The sequence below is a fragment of the Rattus norvegicus genome, chromosome 17, assembly GCF_036323735.1.
Source record: "Rattus norvegicus strain BN/NHsdMcwi chromosome 17, GRCr8, whole genome shotgun sequence".
NCBI lineage: Eukaryota > Metazoa > Chordata > Mammalia > Rodentia > Muridae > Rattus > Rattus norvegicus.
The window spans coordinates 76,126,762-76,148,283 of NC_086035.1; the positions used below are offsets into that span (position 1 = coordinate 76,126,762).

General features: G+C 43.0%; 1 protein-coding gene across 28 annotated transcripts in view; it reads left to right on the forward strand.

Moving 5' to 3' along the window:
• The window catches only part of Celf2 (CUGBP, Elav-like family member 2), an 825,373-nt gene that overhangs the window by 312,834 nt on the left and 491,017 nt on the right, over window positions 1-21,522 (forward strand). Inside the window, exon 1 of one of the 28 annotated variants that reach the window (XM_063276318.1) lies at window positions 646-11,633. The exons of the other annotated variants lie outside the window; for them this stretch is intronic. The gene's annotated coding sequence lies outside the window, so the exon portion shown is untranslated. Of the gene's footprint in view, window positions 1-645; window positions 11,634-21,522 lie in introns of those variants that run through there. 28 annotated transcript variants of the gene reach the window in all.

Here is a 21,522-nt window from a genome sequence, read left to right on the forward strand (position 1 = left end):
ACAAGCAAATAGAAGTTAGCAAGCTTTTCTATAAAAAGCCAGTAGTAAATACTTGAGATTTCCTGGCTGAACAATTACTGCTGTGACTCAGCCCTGCTATGGTAGCATCGTAACAGCTGCTGATGAAAAAGAACACAAGACTGGTTTGTTATGAACCAATAAAACTTTATTGACAAAAACAGGGAAATCAGTTGGACTTGGCTCATGGCTAACCCTCAACTATTATGGAGACTTAAAGACATGACCAACAAGAAAACAGAAGTGGTTTGGGCAGCTAGACACATGACTTCTAAGCTCATATGGTAGCATGATTTAATAAACTTGCCTCATTATTGGGGAAAGTATTAAAAAGCCTACGAAATAGATCAGATGTCAGGGATGTTTGATGTTGTGAGTACTTGATCTCAAAAGGATGGTCATAGTCTGTTTGCCACATCCCTTAAATGTTTGAATGAGTCAGGAAACACTAACAAAACAAGCTTTTACCTTGTGAGAAACTGATTCTTTAATAAGACTAGTACACATCGATAGGGAATCTATCTATCTATCTATCTATCCATCTATCTATCTATCCATCCACCCATCTATCTCTATATCTATCTATACATATAGATATGTACATATAGATATGTGTATATATTATATATGTGTGTATATATACATATAGATATGTACATACAGATATAATATATACACATATCTATATATTAGACCTTGATATGAGTCTTTTTCATTTATTCCTCTAGCTCAGTTAGTATACCTTTCCCTCTCACATGCCTGATAAACCTTCTGAGATAAGTTTCAAATTTGTTCAGGAGAGCCTGCTGCACATGTTTTAACACTTCCCATATGGAGATAGATGCTTTTTGGTTCATATTACAGGATATCTTGGGAGGGTCTGCAGAAACTGTGAGTATCCAAGGGGAAGAGGCAGGCTGGTCATCTGATACTCAGAAATTCGTCTTCTTAGAGGTTAGTGCGTGCTTCTCAACCTTCCTAATGCTGCAACCCTTTAATCCAGTTCCTCATGTTGTGGTGCACCCCTCCCCCCTGCCCCCAAAACATAAGATTATTTTATTGCTACTACATAATTGTGATTTTTTTTGATAGTGTTATGAATCATAGTGTAAATGTATGCTATGCAGCCCAAAGGAGGTTTTGACCCACAGGTTGAGAACTATCGGGAGAACCCCGGTTCTTGCTCTGTGCCTGGAATTGTGCCAAGCACTCCAATATGTTCTCTCACGTCTTTAGAACGAGCCTCTGGAAGTGTGTAGAGCTACTATTGCCTTTGAGGGACATGGTACACAGAACAATTTAGTAACTTACTCCAAACACACAAATATTTTTGCTTCATGAGTCAGTTGCAAATGCAGTAGTGCAGAACTAAGCTGTTTATGTAAGAGATGCCACTCTTCCTTCCTCTGCCTTTTATGTGTATCCAAAGTGCTTTTCAGCCGGAGAAGGCGACTCCAAGTCGGCCTGCTTGAGAGGGCGGTAAACATAACAGGTATCTACAGAAGAAGCTCTATCCTGTTCCTTCAGGTTGGAAATCTTAAGAACGCTGAGCACTAAATATTTGATTTTAACAATATTAGATTTCTTTTGGGGAGTAGTTGTTCTTGGGGATCCTTCAGTCTCTCACTCAAGACATAAAAACTGTCAGAAGTAGGGTGTTAGATGGAAAGTACGGTGTCAGGCATGACTGAAGCAAGGAGTAGAGGAGAGAACAGTGTGGAGGAGACATAGCAAAGGATTCGGGGGATGGGAAAGAGAGACAACCAGAGGTGAGGGGAAGGGAGAGGTTTCCTACAGAATTCTAGGTTCCAAACCACTGTTGGTACCATCCGGTCAGCAGGAGGACAGAGTACCATCTTGATGGTGCAGGGCAATAGCAGGAATTCAAGAGGGGCGTTTGATAGCAAAGGCTAGAAAGTTTCTGTGGGACGGGAAGAACCAAGCAGAGCAAAAGAGACTTCATAAAGAACTGGGAAGGAAACATAGTATCAAACCCAGCTCTAGGCTTAGGGAGTGGATCCTCACTGGAAACAAGTACATAGGGAGGAAGGCCTGCTGCTCATTCTGTCCCTGCAGGAAGCTGCCTGAGAGGAACTCAGCTTCAGAGCTTACACTCAGAATCCTTAGTGTAAAATCTTTCTTCACTGTGCTCGCTCTAAGGGATGGTTGGATCCGGAGAAGAACTCATCGCTAGAGACCAAGAGCAAGCCTGTGATGATGGGGTGGGGGTCTGCCTCTGAGCATGCAGAACGCCTCCTTGTCTCATCCAGGGGTCAAACATTGTCAGATCCAGGGCTGAGCCTCTGCCAAATGACTGTCTGTGATAAGTAAAGCCAGACGCTAATGTGGTGCTAAGGGCAGTTCTTAGCCAACAGTCTGCTTTTGCAATAGACAAGGGTACCCAGCAAGGCAGTACCAACTTTACTTTGATTCCTATAGGGAGTCTGAACATACTGAAAGGAAATGATGGAATTAGGGGTGAGGCTAGTGCTCCGGGCCTCTGAGACTCGGGGAGAGTGGAAAATTACCAAGGGTTCCTCAGTGTGGATGCAGATCTGACCAGCTGTGTAGGCAGGATTGCTAAATTTCCTTAGCTCTGCATCTAAAAAAAAAAAAAAAAAAAAAAAAAAAGGCTTTTTTTTGTCTTTAAGGGGGAAATGCATTCTTGACATCCTTGGATTATAGGAGAAACATGCATCTTTCAGGAAGAGAGATATTCATCAAGCTGTAAGCGCCACTGTGATCAGATAATTGACCAGACCTTACTGTCACTTTTGTGTGCTGCTTAAACTTTCTCATGCAGAGAGATTAACAGGAGCTGAGTCACCCGGAAATGCGGCATAAACTATTAGAAACAATCAAACCTAAACTACTAGGAGTCAAGTCTTTTAAGGAGTTACAGGGAATAGACAAAATTACTTGCATTGAGTCTATAATGTTCATCAGCCACGACTGAGGGCTACTTACAAAGAGAGCTCAGCAGAGAGTCTAGTCAGAGAGTGTATTTCACCAGGGAACTCACAGTGTGCCATCTCCCTCCCTCTTCTTCCTAGACCCTGTTTAGGCAGAATGTCCCAGATTCTAAGAATCACTTGTGCCTCTGTGTGTGTGTGCGAGAGAGAGAGAGAGAGAGAGAGAGAGAGAGAGAGAGAGAGAGAGAGAGAGAGAGAGAGAGAGAATATGCATGTGTGGGATCAGAGGACAACTTCTCAGAATCCATTTTCTCTTTCTACCACGTGGGCTCCAAGGATCAAAAGCAGGCCATCAGGCCATCAGACTTGCTCACTGCAAGCAGTTTTACCAGATGAGCCTCTTTACATGACCAACTTGCAGTATCGCGGCTGCCATATTTTGCTGAGCCAATACGAATACGTGGATAGACACCCGCACATTCCTCATTGCTGAAATGAGAAATTGAACCAGATTGTAGCTAACTATCCCCCATCCATAAAAACACATGATCAATGTAGGATGTAGCACCTTCCCCCTGGATCATGAATCCCACCTCTGAGCGATACTGCAAACCCCGTTTCATACACATTCGGGCTATTCTCACACCAAAGCGATTCTCTTCCTATTGATCCGCATTTCCTTTTATTCCCAGTCCTTATGTTGAGCTGATGGACTAAACTACAAATCCGTTTTCAGATGCTCCTTCTCTGAACTAGAGCCATAACTAAGGTAAATCAGCTGTCGTAGGGACGCGATTGTGCTGACACTCGCTGACATTAGCAATCATAGGACTAGTCCTGCAGGGGACGAATATCACAATCAATCCAGGTTGCCGGTGCTCTGTTAACTATGGCTGAAGAGCTCCATTTTGTGTTTTCCGTGGTGCTAGTTTTTCATTCTTATAGAGACACAAATGTCTGAGCCGGAAAGGATTGTTAGAGGCCCGTGGAAGCGGAGGTGTTTACCTCCTTCATCCTGTTTCCTGGTGAGCGAAGTGAAAGATTTTTGCGAAGTGGAAAGATGTTGCCTTTATTTGCTGCTTGTAAGCGACGCTCAGTGATGCTGCACAGCCTTCGTGCGGACCTTCCTGCGCACCATTACTGCCGCCGTGATTAGGTGTAATGTGTATTATTAAGTTCCCCGAGGCTGGGCGTCCTTTCTCCATGAGGTCACAGAACTGGAAAGGGTTGGTTCTAACATGAGCTCCTGCGTGTACATTTCCTGGAGAATCACCATCAGATCATCTTCTTCTCTTCAAATCTCCTCAATAAGTTGGTTATTGCTCTATAAGCGACGGTATCTAGATAACCATTGGGGATTTAAACATTCCTTCCTTTTTCTATAGTACAGATGGATCTCCATGACAGCAAGCGCCTTATCCCCCATTCGAAGGCCCGCTGTGATGGGAATTTTCTCACATCTAAATCATGTAACAAATGTATTTCTTTTATACACAGATTTACTATTGCTTTTCACTGTAAAACGAAGTATCAGACAGAAACAACTCAACAGAAGAATTGTTTGGCTTTGGCTTATAGTTTCACAGACCCATCTTGGTCATGAAATGCAGTTTACATCAAGGAGGCCAGGAATGAGATAATGTACTATATTTCAAGGAATGGCATACATTCAGTATAGGCCTACTTTTTTCTGACTATTTTCAATTTATTATTGGCTGGACTAGCAGATGTGAGACCCTTGAAACTGGATAGGCAGCAGTAGTCACCTCTGTCATTGTTGGGTAGCATCATCTCCGTTAAGAAAACTGAGTGCCCAAGTAGAGTTCACACCAAACCTATGGCTCTACGATGTAGAGTCTACACCACTAAAACCATTTGCAAAAGCAGGCGGCAGTCAGGATTGGGCCTTAGGTTATGGGTTGCCAGCACCCTGCATGAGTTGATGGATACCATGTGTTCTGATGAGTTTTAGACCTTTCAGTCTTTAGAAAGGGAGAGGCAGGGAAGCAGCCAGAGACAGTGAGTTTTCCACACTGTCAAGATGGCCTGCACCACAGGCACAGGGAATAAGGCAGAGCATCCAAAGATTGAGGGATGAGGAGGAAGAAAGAGAGTGGGGAGGAAGAGCTTGGGGAAGGGTCTTTCATAGACTTCAGATCGGCTCTCCTTTTGGTTATACTGGCATATGAGCAGAGCACATCTAAGCAATGCTCAGCATTTGCCGGCAACAGCAACAACAATAGCAACAAAAACAACAATAACAGCAATGACAAGAGCAACAGCAACAACAACAGCAGCAGCAGCAGCAACAACAGCAGTAGCAACAATAGCAGCAACAACAGCAGTAGCAACAATAGCAGCAACAACAGCAGTAGCAACAATAGCAGCAACAACAGCAGTAGCAACAATAGCAGCAATAACAGCAGTAGCAACAATAGCAGCAACAACAGCAGTAGCAACAACAGGAACAATAACAACAACAAAAATGTCCTCAATAACCTGGAATCTTATTGTTTCATAGCCGAAGCCCATCCCTTTGCAGAAGATGATCATAATATGAGACCAAGGAAAGGGTAAAATGAAGAGACTTCTTGAAAACCCTTCCCTAGAAGGATTATGGACATCTGTGGAAGGAAGGCATCTGGGGACAGTTAAAGTGCTGACTCCACAAACACGTGACTTCAGAAGACCTGTAAACTTTACTCTCGGTGCCTTAGGTTTGTCAGTATCTCTGTCTTCATGACCCTCAGATTTACCTCTCCCTTCGAATATGGCCACATTTTATCAGGGAGCAAAATGTATCCCATTCATTAAGTGTTGAATGCTAGATTGAATATGTATCAGGTCATGGGAAGAAGGGAGCTTTGGCATCTCGGAGAAGCCGACATTTCCTGGTGATAGATGGCGCCTCTTTGCCCCATCCGTGATGGGCCGGCCATTCATCACAGTCCGTGCAAAACAGAAGGAGAACTTGTGGAGAGATTTAGGGTTAAGAGCTGGCCCTGGGCCAGATGAGGTCACCTGATTTTCCCCCCTTTCCTCCTGGAGTCTGAGACTCTCAGAGAGCTTGGCCTGCTACAGCTTCACCCAAATCTAAATCAGTGTGATGGCACACCAGGGAGCTTACATTTTATGACTTTTGTCCAATTACGCGATGAGAGATGGGAGACAGGAACAGAAGAATTCAGGAATTAAACATTTGCCTCAGGTTTTATAGCCCCTAAATGAAGCCCTTAAGTTCTGTCTGGAAGACCTGAGTCAGGAAGGCAGTGTGTGAGACGAGTTGCTTCGTTGTTATGACAGTCCTCTGCACTCTTAGACCTTACTTAATAAATTGCCACTTCACAACCAATTGCCCATAAATTACTGGATTGAAAGTGTCAGTCCACCTTGTCAAAGAACCGGAATTATAGCAGAATAGGGCTTCAGGAAGATCACTAGAGAAGGAAGGGAAATGAGACACAATTGCTTTCAGACATTTAATTCTACTGATGACTTTTTCTGGGCCAAGAGAGGAGCTAGGTAACCCCTGCCCTGGTGTGGACTGGGTCAGTTTCTCTCTTGGTTTGCCATCTGTGACCTTCTCTTTGCTCCTCTCCCCCACCTCCTGATGAAAAGGCAAATTTTATACGGCAGGGAGACGCCGTAAGTACAACCAACAAGAGACTCTCTAAACAAAGGAAAGCTCTGGGTTAGTAAGCATGTGTACGTGTGTTCATGCATGTTCATGTGTCTACAGGTTAGGTGCATATGTGTGTATGTGTATTGGGGGACAGAAGAATTTCTTTGGTATCTTCCTCAGTGGCTTCCCTGCCTTATTTTCTTTGGGGGGGGGGGAGTTCCTCTCTTTTATCTGGAACTCACCCAGTTAAGTTAATGTGAGTGGCCAGCAAACCCAGAGAGCCTCCCTATCTCTGCCTCCCATCCTCAGCACTGATATTAAAAGCACGAGCCACCACACCCAGTCTTTCATGTGACTTCCGGGGACCAAACTCATGACCTCATGCTTGCATGCCAAGCACATTACCCCACTGAGCCATCTCTCCACCCATAATAATTTTTAGGAGAGGAGGAAACAGCTCTTATGTTGGAAGGAAACATGCTGGTGTTTGAGGGAAATGGCTTCTGATGCCTGGGCTCCGTTTCGTTCCGACCTAGTAACTGAGTTAGAGAATCGCATCTCTGCCCGCCTCCCAGGCTGGTATTCGGCTCTCTGACCATAGCTCGCAACAGCAGACAGCAAGCAGATGAGGTTTTCCCTCTACTGAACCTGTCTTAGGCAAAGCCCTCAGAACAAGGCTAGGCTGTCTGTGGTGCTTGCGACTCTGCCTTTTAAGCTGTCTGCAATCACGAAGAGCTCTCCAGAGGGTGAAGCTATATCAAGCTTTAATTCTCTAGTTAGTTTTCTTGTAACCATATAATTTGCTTCCTTGGCTTTCCCTTTCTTTCTGCAACTTTTCACTCAGTAAGTCAGCTTGTTGTCCTCTCCAAGCCTGTTAGACAGAGAACAAAACTAAAACAGTTACATAGAAACTTCCAACACTGCAAAGTCAAAAAACAAAACAAAACAAACAAAACAAACAAACAAAACAAACAAACAAACAAAAAAAAAGAAGGGAAGAGATTCCCGTTCCTCAAAGTCTGTGTTGCATAGTTTGGCTCTTTCTCTCTTAAACTGCCGCCCTCCCCACCTTCTCTTGTTCTTTCTTCGTGTTTGGCTGACAGTCTCTGTGTCTATAAATAGTAAGTGTTAACTCAGAGCACCAGTCTCTCACATAGGTGTTCCACTTTCCCGACCTTGCAAGCATGCACGCACTGAACCGTGGTCTCCAAACCGTAAAAGAGAAGTTTAAAGCACAACTCCAGGTAATCAGGGTCTACGGATTTTACCATGGGTTCATACACAAGCATTAGTTAATGAGAGTTTATGTCAGAGGCAAGACTGTTCTCAAAGGTCGCGTGCGAATGCCCTAATGTTCCACAGACCCATCCATTTTCGTACATATCTGGTATCTAACAAATAACCAGTGGTAAATGTATTGAGTTTTGAGTTCTAGGGTGATTCTGAAACCTGCCCCTCTGCTTCTGACTTTAAATAAACCTTATTTTCAAAATAATATTTGCCAAAACCCCAGTCTACCTGATTATAGCAATCAAGATGTTTTGGGTATATTGAGTGTATTTTGAAAATGCATGGTTTAATTATGACATTTTCCATGTCCCCTCTCCTATAATTATTTCTCTCTGCATTAGGCTCATCCTGAGTAGCCCGAGAGCTATCTGCAAGAGGAAAAAATGAATAAGTGGAAAATTAAATGCCCAGTTAACTAGAGACGTGGTTCTGTACAGATATGGAAAACAAGTCATATCCTAAAAATACAGTCCACTCTTCTTGAAGGGCCGGGGATAAACAAACTTAGTGTTACTCAAGCTGATCATATGCTACTAATTTACTGCCCAGCTTTTCCATTAAACTCTCCACGGGTGACTCCATATAACAATTAAGTTTAGCGTAAGTCCAGATTCAGGTAATGGATTAAAGTTGAGCACAGATCCTTTTGAAAAGGCAGCATGTAACCGTGGACTGCCTTAGAGTTTCCAACATGAAGACTTTCATAAACGCAAGATAAAGCATGCTGATGCACACTGCTCTGAATCTTTTTATAAAACAAAACAAAACAAAACAAAAAAAGCTTGGGAGACGTAACGTAAAATCAAGAGTCATTGCGTAAAGTCAGACAGGTGCCTGGGAAACTGGACCTAAAAGTTTCCGGATGATACACAGGGAGTATGCCAGGTGGTGGAGAGCCAAGATGGTGCCAAGGAACTGATGCTTCATGCAGAATCAAAGAGAGGCATGTGCACATCTGTCTGTATTGGATGTCCTTCGTCCTCAACTGACACAGTTACATAGTAAAACAATAAAAAAGTGAATTAGCTTTTTGGAATCCTGAAGTCATACAATTCTTTGTAAGAGGTTTGATAGCAAGATACACCCAACTTCAAATGCATTCTATGATTTAATAGTTGTCTGAGTTTAGACAAGTACTGCATCCTCTAAGTGGCCCACCTTTCAGCCTTTCAGGGGTGCTATGACCTCATAGGTAATCCCTATAGGACCCCAGCATGTAAAACTCATGCCCTCATTCAAAAACCTGACATGCTGTTTAGAGATTAAAACTCTTTGCTTCCAAGAACAAATGTTTCAGGCCATAGTCAGATTTTCCTGTAGAGTAAATAAGGTTGTAGAAACAGTATCCATTCGGAAACTCTTTGGAGGCAGTAATTTTTAAGGAGTAACCATGAGTTATGGATAATTAAGCATTAGTGAGACTCAGGACATACCTTCAGTGACCCTCTCTCCTGTCCTGCCAGCAGGAGGCAGCCACATGACCAGCAGGGACATATTGAGTGTATGGACCATTAGCAAATTGAAGAAGACCCAAATAAAATATCCAGGTTCAGATTGGACTCTTGTGATTTCACTGACGAATATTCTACCTAGACAATCTATGTGCAGGTATGGAAATAGGTTCTAGCCTTACATGGCTCCAATAAGCATTGCGAGTCCTCCATACATTCCGTATGGTGCTGTTAACATGCACGTACGGTGAGTGTGCTGTCCCGGTTACATCATTGAGTGGGCTACCTGGGGGACAGCCTGCACGGCTATGAGGCTAAAGCTCAGATTCGGATGAACATCTATCAGAGATAGATAGAGGGCATCTATCTGGCGGTTGATACTGGAAAGCCGGGCTGGAGAGATGGCTCAGTGGTTAAGAGCACTGACTGCTCTTCTAGAGGTCCTGGGTTCAAATCCCAGCAACCACATGGGCTCACAACCATCCGTAATGAGATCTGATGCCCCCTTCCAGTGTGTCTAAAGACAGCTACAGTGTACTTGTATATAAATAAATAAATAAATAAATAAATAAATAAATAAATCTTTTTTAAAAAAAGACTGGTAAACCTTTGACATCCCTACCCTTCTGTATTCTTATCTATAAGATGAGAGTGCCTGCCCTATATATTGCTAAAAGCTATTGGTGATTCAAATTAAGATAACAGAGCAGACTGAAAGTTACCTCATTCATATATATATTGAAATTTTTCTTTTGAAACAATTCAAGAAGAATGTGAGATATGTGTGCTTCTCAAAAGAGAACTTGAAGGGTCAGAAAAGAAGCCCTAAAAAAGGTAGTAAAATCAGCCTGGTCCAAGAAAGAGCTAGACATCCTGAATATTCATAGAAGTATACGATTTAGCTATTTTGGCCAAGGTTACTGATGCCAAATCCTGGCAGTCATACCTAATGGCTGAACTTGAGCTCTCAGGAGTATTCCATGCTCCGAGGCCCTCATCTCCCTGGAAGCTGCCTCTCTGGGCCCCCTTCTCTCCCACAGTCACTCTCTTAGTTCCATGTCCTTATCCTGTTGTTAGCATGAACTATGCATACCTAGGACTGGATCCTGACCCTCCTGTGGCAGCATCCCAAGCAGGTCTCCAGGCTGGCCAGTGGGACTCACCTTAAAAGCACAGCACTCTTCCATAGCTCACATCCTGGCCACCTGCCTCGCACTTCAACATTTCACACTGCACCTTCCCTGGCTAGCTAGTTCCTCCAAGCATGGGAGACCCCGACCTTCTATGTGCCCATCCCCCTCACCATGCACTTTCAAGTATATATCTGTGGTAACTCCTAGTTTCAACCTCTCTGTTAAGACATTTTAGTCTATCCCACAACCTACCCAGGCTGTACACTAAGAGGCTGAGGAGACAGCTTGGTTTGAAAAATGCTTGACTTGTGAGCTTGGGTACCACAGTTCATTCCCCGGAATCCATGGGTTTTTTTCTTTGTTTTTTTTTTAAATGTTTGTGTGGTGCTAGAAGACAGAGCCAGAGCCCTGGAGTTTACTGTCTAGTCAGTCTAGCCTCTTTTATCAGTTCTAGGTCTCAAAATAAGATGGGAAGGCATTTGAGAGAGAACACCCCGAGGCTGTTCTCTAATGCCTGTGTGTCTGGGCACGCGCCCATAACATCTCTACACTGGATTTATCTGAATATCTAATCCTATTCTTGGACCAATAGCTTTCTTTACTTCCTGTTTGTCTACACTGACAACTGAATATACCTCTTTAGTCTATTTTCATTCAGATATTTATTGAGGGTCTAGAGTACCGGGCTGTTTGCTAGAGGAGGAACATTCAGTAGTGAGAATTAACAGTCGCGGCCCCACCTTTCATAGAGATATACCTATATAATGTAGTCAAAAGCATTAGTGATATAACAACAACAACAACAACAAAAAAAATCAACACATTCACATCTGTGATCAGAAAAAGATAGAAAATCACCTGCAGGTCTCTGAGCTAGTTAGGCAAGTCCACGGAGGAGTTCCAGAAGATTTGATAGACGTTGCAACACTGTAGAAGTTAACAAGCATAGAACAGAAAGATAAAAGGACACATTCAAGGCCACCTTAAGGATTTCACTCTCCAGTTCTCAGAACAATGGGAAGCCCTTCAGGATCGTCAACAGAAAGCACACAGAGAAATTTGCATTTCAAGAGTTCTTCTTGACCCCGGGGAGGACACATTTGAGGAGACAATCGTGAATCTGGGAAAGCCTTCTTCGGGAGACTCTTCAAGACATTCAAACCAGAAATGACATCGTGTGGAATGGGAAGATAGCGTGGGACTGAGTGTAAGTGGACAGATATTCTAAATAATATTTAGAATTCAAATCTAGGGACATTGAATGTAAAGCCAGGGAAAGAAATGTCGTGTCATTCCTAGGTTTCTGACATAGCTGCTGTGACATTTGGTCATTTGTTCTACTTAATTCCTAGAAGACGAACCTACTTTGTGGTTTAATTTGGACATTTCAAGTCTCAGAAACCTGTGTTGTCCCTACGATGACAACTCAAACTGACAGTTGACTGTCTGGCTTTGTGACTGTGAGGAGGTGACTGGAGAAATCTTCCCACAATTCATTTGGGTAGAGAAGGTCCTTAAAAATACATGTAGTTCTTTGATGTGTGGTTGGTTGGGGAAGAAGCTAAATCACTGGTTATTGGCATGAAAGAGAGATGATGTCCGGCAGTCCTGAAAACTGCTACTGGCCATGGTTTATCACCTGTGCCTCGCCACACACCACGCAGGTGCTTATGGGTCATTCTGTTCCTTCACTTGAAGCCTGGAACCACCCGGGAGTTGGAATCCTTCCAGGGGCTCTCTCTCCTGTCTTAATTGTTCCTTTCCAAAGTTCCGGCTGCATCTACAAAGCACACTTCCGCCTTCCTTCCCAACCCTAGCACTTCCCAAAGTTGCTGCTGGGTGAACTTCAGAAAAGACAAGTGTGGTCTCCCTCCTCCCCTGCTTTCGGAGTGTCTGGGGCTTCCGGTGGCTGACAGAATCAGTGAAATTTTTCCGGAGCTGGCGCAGGACCGCTAACAATGGGCTTGCTCCCCCCTCAAAGCACCCTAGTTATGGCGTCCTGGCAGGCTTCTCTGTGCTATAGCTGCCTGCCGGGGAAGCTTGCTTCCTCCCCAGCTGGAACGCAGTCAGGCCCGAGGAGGGGACTGGATCTCACCCTCTTGATGCCCATCAAGCCTTGAAGGAAAGTGAGCATTTGGCAAGCGTGCAGGAATAAGCTTTCTTTCCCCGGGACAAATGGGAATGCCAAGTCTCTCCTTCTTACCTGTGCCAGAGACTTGCTTTTATATGCAAAAGGACCCGCCTCCATAAAGGAAGGGAGTTATGAAGTCACAAGCAAGGAGTCCGTCCTGCAGATTAAGTCAATAGACAAAGCTGTTTTTGCGAGTTTCAGGTATTGGAATTATTATTACTCAAAATAAAATGCCCTCAAACCCCCACTGGATTAAATTCCACAAATTGATTATTTGTGTTTAGTGGGGGAGAGTTCAAACTTGTTCTTCACATGTGAAAGAAACTCAGAGGAAAAAGAAGATGTCTGTCTAAGCAATTAAATATCCTTCCTTAAAGACGCTTTTACTGATTTCCCCTAATTCAGATTCTTTGTTTACTTGGTGAAAGGAAGGAGAGAGAGGCAGGAGTGGAGGAGGGGAGGGAGGCAGACACTAGAACCCACAGAAGAACATGACCATTTTTATATAAATTCAAAAATCTAGTCATTTGGAGTAAAGGAAATTAGATTATTTGCTCATTGCAGATTTTATTTGCCCTTCTCATTCTGATGGAGAGAGGCTGGCTTTCCTAACAGATTGCCCGGTATTGATGCATTCCAAAGAATTTATTTATTTAAAAAAAATGTACTCTTCTGGGATTTGCACATGTGAAATGTGTGTGGTCTTGTCCCCTCCCCATCCCCAGCTAAATACAGATAAATCCAAAAATGAAAGTTTTAACTATTTACAGTTGTCCTGGTTTAGCGGTAACATGGTGGGCGATTCTGCGGCTCACTTCTGGTGATGTCTAGACCATCCTCATGCCTAAGACACAGGAGTGCCAGGGTTATACACATGAAACTGCCTCATCTTAATTCTTATTTTATTAAGTGCCTTATTCTATGTGGATTCTTGAGAACTAGGTGGCGGCTTGTGATGAACAGAAAGGTTCCTGAAGTAGCATGGCTGACATTAGCTGTGTATCTGGGGCTGGGGTATAGATAACAGCAGAACCATTGCCTCACACACACAGCATGCATGGCAAAACTGTGTGTGTGTGTGTGTGTGTGTGTGAGAGAGAGAGAGAGAGAGAGAGAGAGAGAGAGAGAGAGAGAGAGAGTGTCTGCATCTCTAGTAATCTACGGTGAATCTGTAGTTAAATGTTACATACTGTACACCATCTGAACACTGTCTCAAAGTATTTTAACTCTTTCTTATCTCATTTTGCAGCCGTTCCCAACATAGTATGATGCCTTGAGTCAGGAGAGATAGGAACTGAGCTGTACCAGGAATGGAAACCAAGGTCTGGGGTTCAAATATGGTAGTTCCGAATCAGACTTGGGACCCAGACTGGAACCTTTCAGATGACCTCATACATGCATATAATGCTTTTTAAATCGAAGCCAGGGAAATAAAGTGAGCCTTGGCTAGGAGGGCTATGGGTGTGTGCCTGTGTGTGTTTGTGTGTGTGTGTGTGTGTGTGTGTGTGTGTATCTAATGTTTTTTCCTTATAAGCAAGAAAATGAAGCGGATGAGTTGTGCATGTAAAATAGCATGAAAATGACTTAATTCATTAAAACCCATGAAACTGAATATGCTGGAGATGGTAAGATTGATAATGCATCCTTAAAAATCCTCAACAGATATGATTCGCCTCCCACTTGAATAACCCTTGTATGCCCAAGCCAGTCCTAAAATCTGCTACAGCTGGCATTCCATTCCAGCCTCCTGATAGCCCTCTAAGCAGCACCATGATTATCCCCATTTTGTAGTCAGAAGCACAGAGTCCACACAAACGCACACCATTCGGATGCACACTTGCTAAGGACCTTCAGCAAATGAATACTGGTTATACCGAGCCGGGGAAAGTGCATCAGACTCTCTGTGTGACCGATAGAACTGAAGCAGAGCTGAGGAATACGAGTCGATTTCCCCATTTAATTTCATTTGGAGTTTGAAAACTCTACAAATCATTCCAGTTATTTAAGCTTTAAAATAAGAACTCTGATATATATTTAAAAAAAAAACAGAGAGAAAAATCTAGAAAGCCAACAAAAGCATTTTGCTTTCTCTTCTGGAGTAATGCGCTGTAAGTGGGCCCCACTTTGAAATGCTATCAATGGTCTGCAATATTTATCTGTTTCTTTGTTTATCCTTTCATTTTTCCCATCAAATAGCCTTCTAGAGTTTTGCATTTGCCTTGTAGTACTTATTACCTCTTAATTTTATTCCACAAAAACCCCAAAATTAAAGTGCATATCTAGACCCTAATATCTTAAGCCAAAACTCGTGGGCAAACACTACAATCGAACCCACTCCAGTGCATTGGAAATCCCCCATTACACTAAACCTCAGCGTCCATCTCCAGTGTCACATGTCCAGAATCTCACAAGTCTCTCAGATCCTAACTATGCCCATTCTCCAACCGGGGTGTTTACATCAGTATTGTTGAGTCCCAACTTTAATAAGAAAGCAAATTGTAAACCCACTTAAAGTGACTGCCTCCTTAAGCAGTGTCAGAAATGTTTAGTCTCCAGTGCTGAACAGACTGAGAGCAAACTGGAGCCAAAGGGTCAGCTCAGAGCTGTGCCAGCACGTCCAAGCTGCCAAAATGCATCAGAGCACGTGTAGAGCCAAGAGTTGTAAGTTGAAGGTTTTAACTCTCATAAAAAGTTAACGTGCCTACACCTCTTTTTGCTCAAGAAGGAAAACAGGGAATGGGCATTGGCCGGGGCCACCTAATGGAAATATTTATTCAAGCAGTGACCTTTCCGTTTGTCTCTGTTTCCTTGGAAATGCTGTTTTAATAAGCGTTTGTGATTTTAATCCACACAGCATCTTACCATTTTCCAAAGATTCTTGGATACTCCGTGAGCTATTTCCCAACTAGAAATGGGCGTTCACTTGGAGCCTGCCCTAGAAACATCCCCTGGGGATTCTTCTGTGTGAGTTGAGCAGCTTTTGTTGGAAGAAATTACTGTTGTTGTTGTTGTCGCTTTATACATTCTACACTAATAGTAAAATGCCCGTGTTCCATCATTTTTAATAATAATAAGCTAATACTTGCGTGAGTACTTAAGTTACCTGGTACTCTTTGCATTTCTGGGTATGGAGATCACACCCAGGGTCTTGCATATGCTAGCCCAGTGTTCTACCACCGCAGCTACATCCCTAGCGCTTGCCCGGAACCTTTCAATGAATACTCTCTGCTCTCTGGAGATCTAAAGTGTGGTGTCATTCTGTTGTGTGAAATAATAAAGAAAGGCCACCATGCTATCGCCGGCAGGTAGGCTGGCGGGCCTGGCCCGGCCTATTCTCATTTCGGCAGACTCTGTGTCCCAGAGCACTGAAATCTCTCCACCTGACTGGCTATGCTCCCATGGCGGGCGGGTTGCTGTCACACCAGCCCCACTCATCCAAATTCACACAGCTAGCTGGTTTGCACTTCTCACAAACCCATGCTTTGCCACCGCTGTACCATTCTCTCTGGAACCCAGCCGAGCTGCCCGAAGGAAACCACCACACAATCTTCGTTTAGAATCAACAGGTAACACAACTAGGCGCAACAACTAGCATCTTAATTTGTAAACCATTCTAAATTAAAACCTCCAGTGGTGAATCCTGGCAGATCCGCCATCTAAACTGGGGTGGGGTGGGAGGTGGGGCTCTTGTTTGCTACATCTTCCTCCACCCTTACCCCCCACCCCCACTCCCCAACTCCCAACCCCTACCCCTCTTCAAAAGCAAGTCTCCTTTTTCTGAATCCTCTCTTCCTCTCTCTGACCCGGAAGTCCCGCCTACTCCTCTCAAATCTTTACTCATTAGGGGAAGGTCCTGCCCCATCATTCTTAGACTGCATCACTGCACAGAGCAGTGAGGACTCCAGGCTGTGAGACCAATTAGTAAGAAGACTCGAGCAAGCCATTCAGCTCCTCCGGTCAGTCTGCAAAATTGTAAAACTTGACAAGGGCATCTCTCAGATCCTCATCTCTGATTCCACGGTGTTTATAAAATTCTCCAAAGAGTTCCCAGGAAGAGTTCCCTTCTTTCATCCACGAATAATTTAAGAATAACAGTAAAATGCCTACTACGTGCCAGGACCCTTCTATGACCTCTCTCTCTCAGTTTGGGTTCAGATGAAGAAGCTGCAGTGCCAAACAGATGACAGGTGATCTAACTAAATCAAGTTACCTTCTAATGTGTTAAGATCAGCCTTAATTTTGTATTAAAATGAAACGGCTTCTACTTTTACTAAATAAATTACATATGATTAAGGACTGGGTGGTTCAAAAGAAAAAATTATGACTGTTCCTAGGCATCTGTTCATTCAGCTCTGGCTGTCCTTGGGGGAAGATGATTATTATTCGTATTTAATAGGTAGATGTTCTATTTCAAAGAACGCGGGGGAGGGGGTGATTGTATACGGCTCTGGGTGATTCATCCATTCGCCACCAGTGTAGACACCAGATCAACTTCTGCCCATTTCCAGTGCTCATCTCAGATCTGACATTCTGTGACTTCACTGTAGAGTTGGTCAAATGAAAGTGCAGGGTATCTAGATACTTAGAATTCTTTAGCGGGAGTCTGCATCAAACATTCCCCAAACCACACCTGAATTAAAACGTTGTTTATCTGAAATTCTAATTTAAGCAGACATCCTGTGCTCTTACCCAGCACATCTGACGTTCTAAAACTTAATGATATCTTAATCTCATTCTCTCTACCTCCCGTCAGGTACACCCCCTAACAGCCTATGTAGAAAAAATTAACCACTGATATAGTTAGAGCCCTTGCAGTTCAGCAGCTTCCAATGGTTCCACCCCTGGACATGACACTTTTAATCACATGGACCTGTTGGGAGAACCCTTCGGGCTCAAACTATAAGACAGAGTTTATCTATGATCTTAGTAACGTGTGTCTTCCATATATCCTTATATCCTCTAAAAAATGATCTAGAAGAGATTATGCTATTTCCTCTTTGACATAAAAAAATATTCTTGAGCTTAACAAGTCACCATGGAGCTGGGCTATTCTTGGAATTTATAGTCACTCCATAAAGCACTTCTAGAAACTACTGATGTGTCAGATCTGACCTTGGTTTCGTTTTTCTATGTACAGAGAATGTATGCGTTGGGCACATCTCAGCTTTGTAATGAAGATACAATGACAGTACAGCTGCCAGTCACGAGTGGTTGTGAACAAGCCACGAGTCTCACTTTCACTGACATGGGCGTCTCTCCACAATAGGCTAAAGCACAGTGTTTTAAGAAATGAATTATTGTGGGTTCAAAGAATGCAGATTAAAACTAACATTAATGTCCTTTCGCACTCACCAGGATGGCTACTGTCAAAAAACAAATGCAAAAACATATCAAGTGTTGCTGCAGACAGGGCAACATTGGGATCCTTTTGTGCTGTTGACAAGAGTGTAAAGCAGTGCTGTCAATGTGTGTGTGTGTGTGTGTGTGTGTGTGTGTGTGTGTGTGTGTGTGTACCATAGTTTTCACCTACAACCTACATGCCATCTTACCATAAGTTACTTATGTAAATAGTTGGTATAGTGTGTTGCTTAGAAAATAATGACGGGAAAGACTGTGTGCTCAGCAGGATGCAATTTTTAAAATAATTTTGATCTCTGTGTGCTTTGAATACAAATGGATCATAGGCTTAAATATTTGAATAGTTAGTCACCAGGGAGCAGAACTCTTTGAAAGGATTAGAAGGCTTAAGAGGTGTGGCATTGTTGGAGGAACTGTGTCACTGTGGTTGGGCTTGAGATTTCAAAAGTCCTTGTTGCCAAGCCCTCTCTTCTCCTCCCCACTCCCCCCTCTTCCTCTCCCTCTCCCCTCCCCCTCTTCTTCTCCCTCTCCTCTCCCCTGTTCCTCCCCCTCCCCCTCCTCCCTCTTCCTCTCCTTCTCCCTTTCCTTCCTTCCCTCTCTCTACATTCTTTCTCCCTTACTCCCTCCCTCTCTACTTTCTCTTTCTCCCTCCCTCCCTCTTTCTATTCTCTTTCTCCCTCCTTCCTCCCCTTTCTCTCTCTGCCTGTGGATACCAACTCTTAGCTATCTTTCCAGTGCCATATCTGCCTATGTGCCACCATCCTCCCAGCCATGATGATAATGAGCTAAGCCTCTGAAACTGTAAGCAAGCCCACAGTTAAATGCTACCTTTTGCAAGAGTTCTCTTGGTCATAGTGTCTCTTTATGGCATTAAAAGAGTGATAAGACATGTTTGATTATACATACATAATGTATAGATATGGAGGGTCAGTAATACATGTTTTTTTAAATCTGTAATCATTTTATAAAGTTTTGATTTAAATATCTATATTTCCTCCCAGCGATTTCTTATAAAACAAAAAAGTAAATAAGACCTACTATATCAGATTTACAGTTAAAAAAATCAGCTTTGGAATAAAAGGTGAAAGGAATTCTTCTGGGTAAAAACTTTCAAAATGTTCTTGGGCTGCCAAGCATCAAAGCAACCATCATCCCAAGAACTGAAACGGATCATGAAGAAGCTTGGGTGACCAGGGTACAGCGACCCTGGCACAGATAAAATTATGACTCTCAGCCCCTGTAGAACTTGTCCCTGTAGTGTGCGATGCCCATGTTCTGACAAAGTCTGTCAGTGTTTCTAGCAGTTGAAACCTCTTGGGAATCTTGCAGACAGCAGTCGTGGCCCGCCCTTTTCACAACACTTGTATTTTCTGGAACCCAAACAGAAGGAATGCGTAACCTGTTGGCCCCGATCTTTCTGTTTTTCTCCCCACCACTACCGTCTCTTCAGTTCTATCCCTTGTTTCTTCCTTCGCCTGGCTTGACTTCAGCGTGGAAATATTCTAACCAGCTGAACACCAAGATACAAGCATTGTATCTTGTTGTTGGGAAGTTTTATAAGACTTTTTTTTTCCATTAACATGCCTGGGTGGTGTTCAGCAGTGGAAGTGTCTCCATAAAGGCAATTGAAAAGGTTTCCAAAGGGCGGTATAAATCATGGGCTATTAAATGCTATGGTTTTTTAAAAATCAGGAGGATATTGTGCGATTGCAGTAATAATGCAAACAGTATTTATTACGGATCGTTGGATTTGAGTTACAATATAATCATAGCTATTTTATTGAAATAGTTTTCTTCAATGCTGGTCTATTTACTGAATTTTTTTTTTAAAAATGAAACAGTTCATACAGTCACCTCACAATGAAGTAAAGATTGACTCCTCATTTCCTGTTATTTTTTATTACTCACTTAAAGTATATATATATACATATATATATATATATATAAATTTAATAGCTTACAATTCACTGCTTTCTTTTCTTTTTAGGTCCTTCCCACTCCTTATGCCTTGTGGGAAAAACTGAGGAAATAAAATACAAGGGCTGTAGAGGAGAAATCAGTCAAAAGTGAGCCCTCTCTGCTCCAATGGCTTCGGAGCTTTCGTGTATTATTCTTTGACATAGAGGGAATTCGCATAAAGAAAATAAGAGATTTATAATTCCTGTAATTTGGCTGGAAGCACACAGCTTCATACCTCCTGTGCGTTACTGCTTTCTGGCTGCCGTAACACAAATACAGTGCAAAACTATTTTTTTTTTCAGCACAATTACACACATGTGTCAATGAAGCTACCTCCCTAACTTCTTACACAGTGTGTTTAAAAACAATAGATGTCAGCATGTCAGATTCCAAATTCCTGATTAAATCCTTCTTGGTTAATACAACATTTTGCTAAACACTGAGCTCTCCTGAAACTGGATGAAAGAAAGCTATGTAAAATATTCAAAAACTGGTAGGAACGAACAGTTATAGTGTACTAGGGTTTTTTTTCTTTCTTATTACTTTTTTTTCCCCTGAAAGCTTTAGAACAAAGAAAGGAATGTTCTTACATTCTGAAATGAGTTAAATTCCCAATCATAAATTTCAAGTATGTTAGCATCGGTCCATAACAAATGGCCTAGTGTTGACTTCGGATGACATAATCCGTACCCTGAGAAACTTGAGTGTGATCCCAGATTTCCCATGTTTACCTCCTTGGGGTTATAAAGAGTAGCAATGGTATTTCTGAACCAGAGATTGGGGGAAATTTCTGTCTCCTTACATGAAACAGATGGATGCTGTCAGCCTCTGTGTGCCAGCTCCCTACAAAGGCTGTTGGCCTGAAGAGCGATTCAATAAATTCTGAAGGAAGATGTTGTTGAAACGCAGGCTGAGAATACAGACTGGGGGTTGGGGGGAGGCTCGTGAGTGTGTGTGTGTGTGTGTGTGTGTGTGTGTGTGTGTGTGTGTGTGTGTGCTTGCACGTGCTCAAGGATCTGAGTTTAGATTACCAGAACCAAGGTAAAGCTGCTGGTATTGTCACACATCAGTAATTCCAGCCCTCCTACAGTGAGATGGACAGAATTTCCAGAAGGTCATGAAGCCAGTTAGCCTGTTGTGACAGGAAGCAATCAAGGTAAGAAAGCAAACATTAAGAGCTGAAGTTGACCTCTAACCTCTATTATGTAAGTCTATGGCATGTGGGCACTGACGTGCAAACACGTGAATAGTCACGCATGTGAACATACATCACACACACACATATATGTGCATCTACAGAGGACACAGAGATACAGAGAAAGACAGACAGACAGACACACACACACACAGAGGGGGGGAGGGAGAGAGAGATAGAGAGATAGAGAGATAGAGAGATAGAGAGAGAGAGAGAGAGAAAGAGAGAGAGAGAGAGAGAGAGAGAGAGAATGTGTAAAATAAAGAAGGCAGGCTGTGCTTATTAGACATATGAGACAACTCTTAGTCCTACCATGCATGGGAAGAGCCCACTGACTCATAAGGTGCCTTGGGAATCCCTGACACAGCATGAAAAGCTTGACCTCTACCAGAATTTTCTGCCTCATGCTGTCAGTCTCCAAAGGGACACATAGTGTGGTTTTAATAAATATCC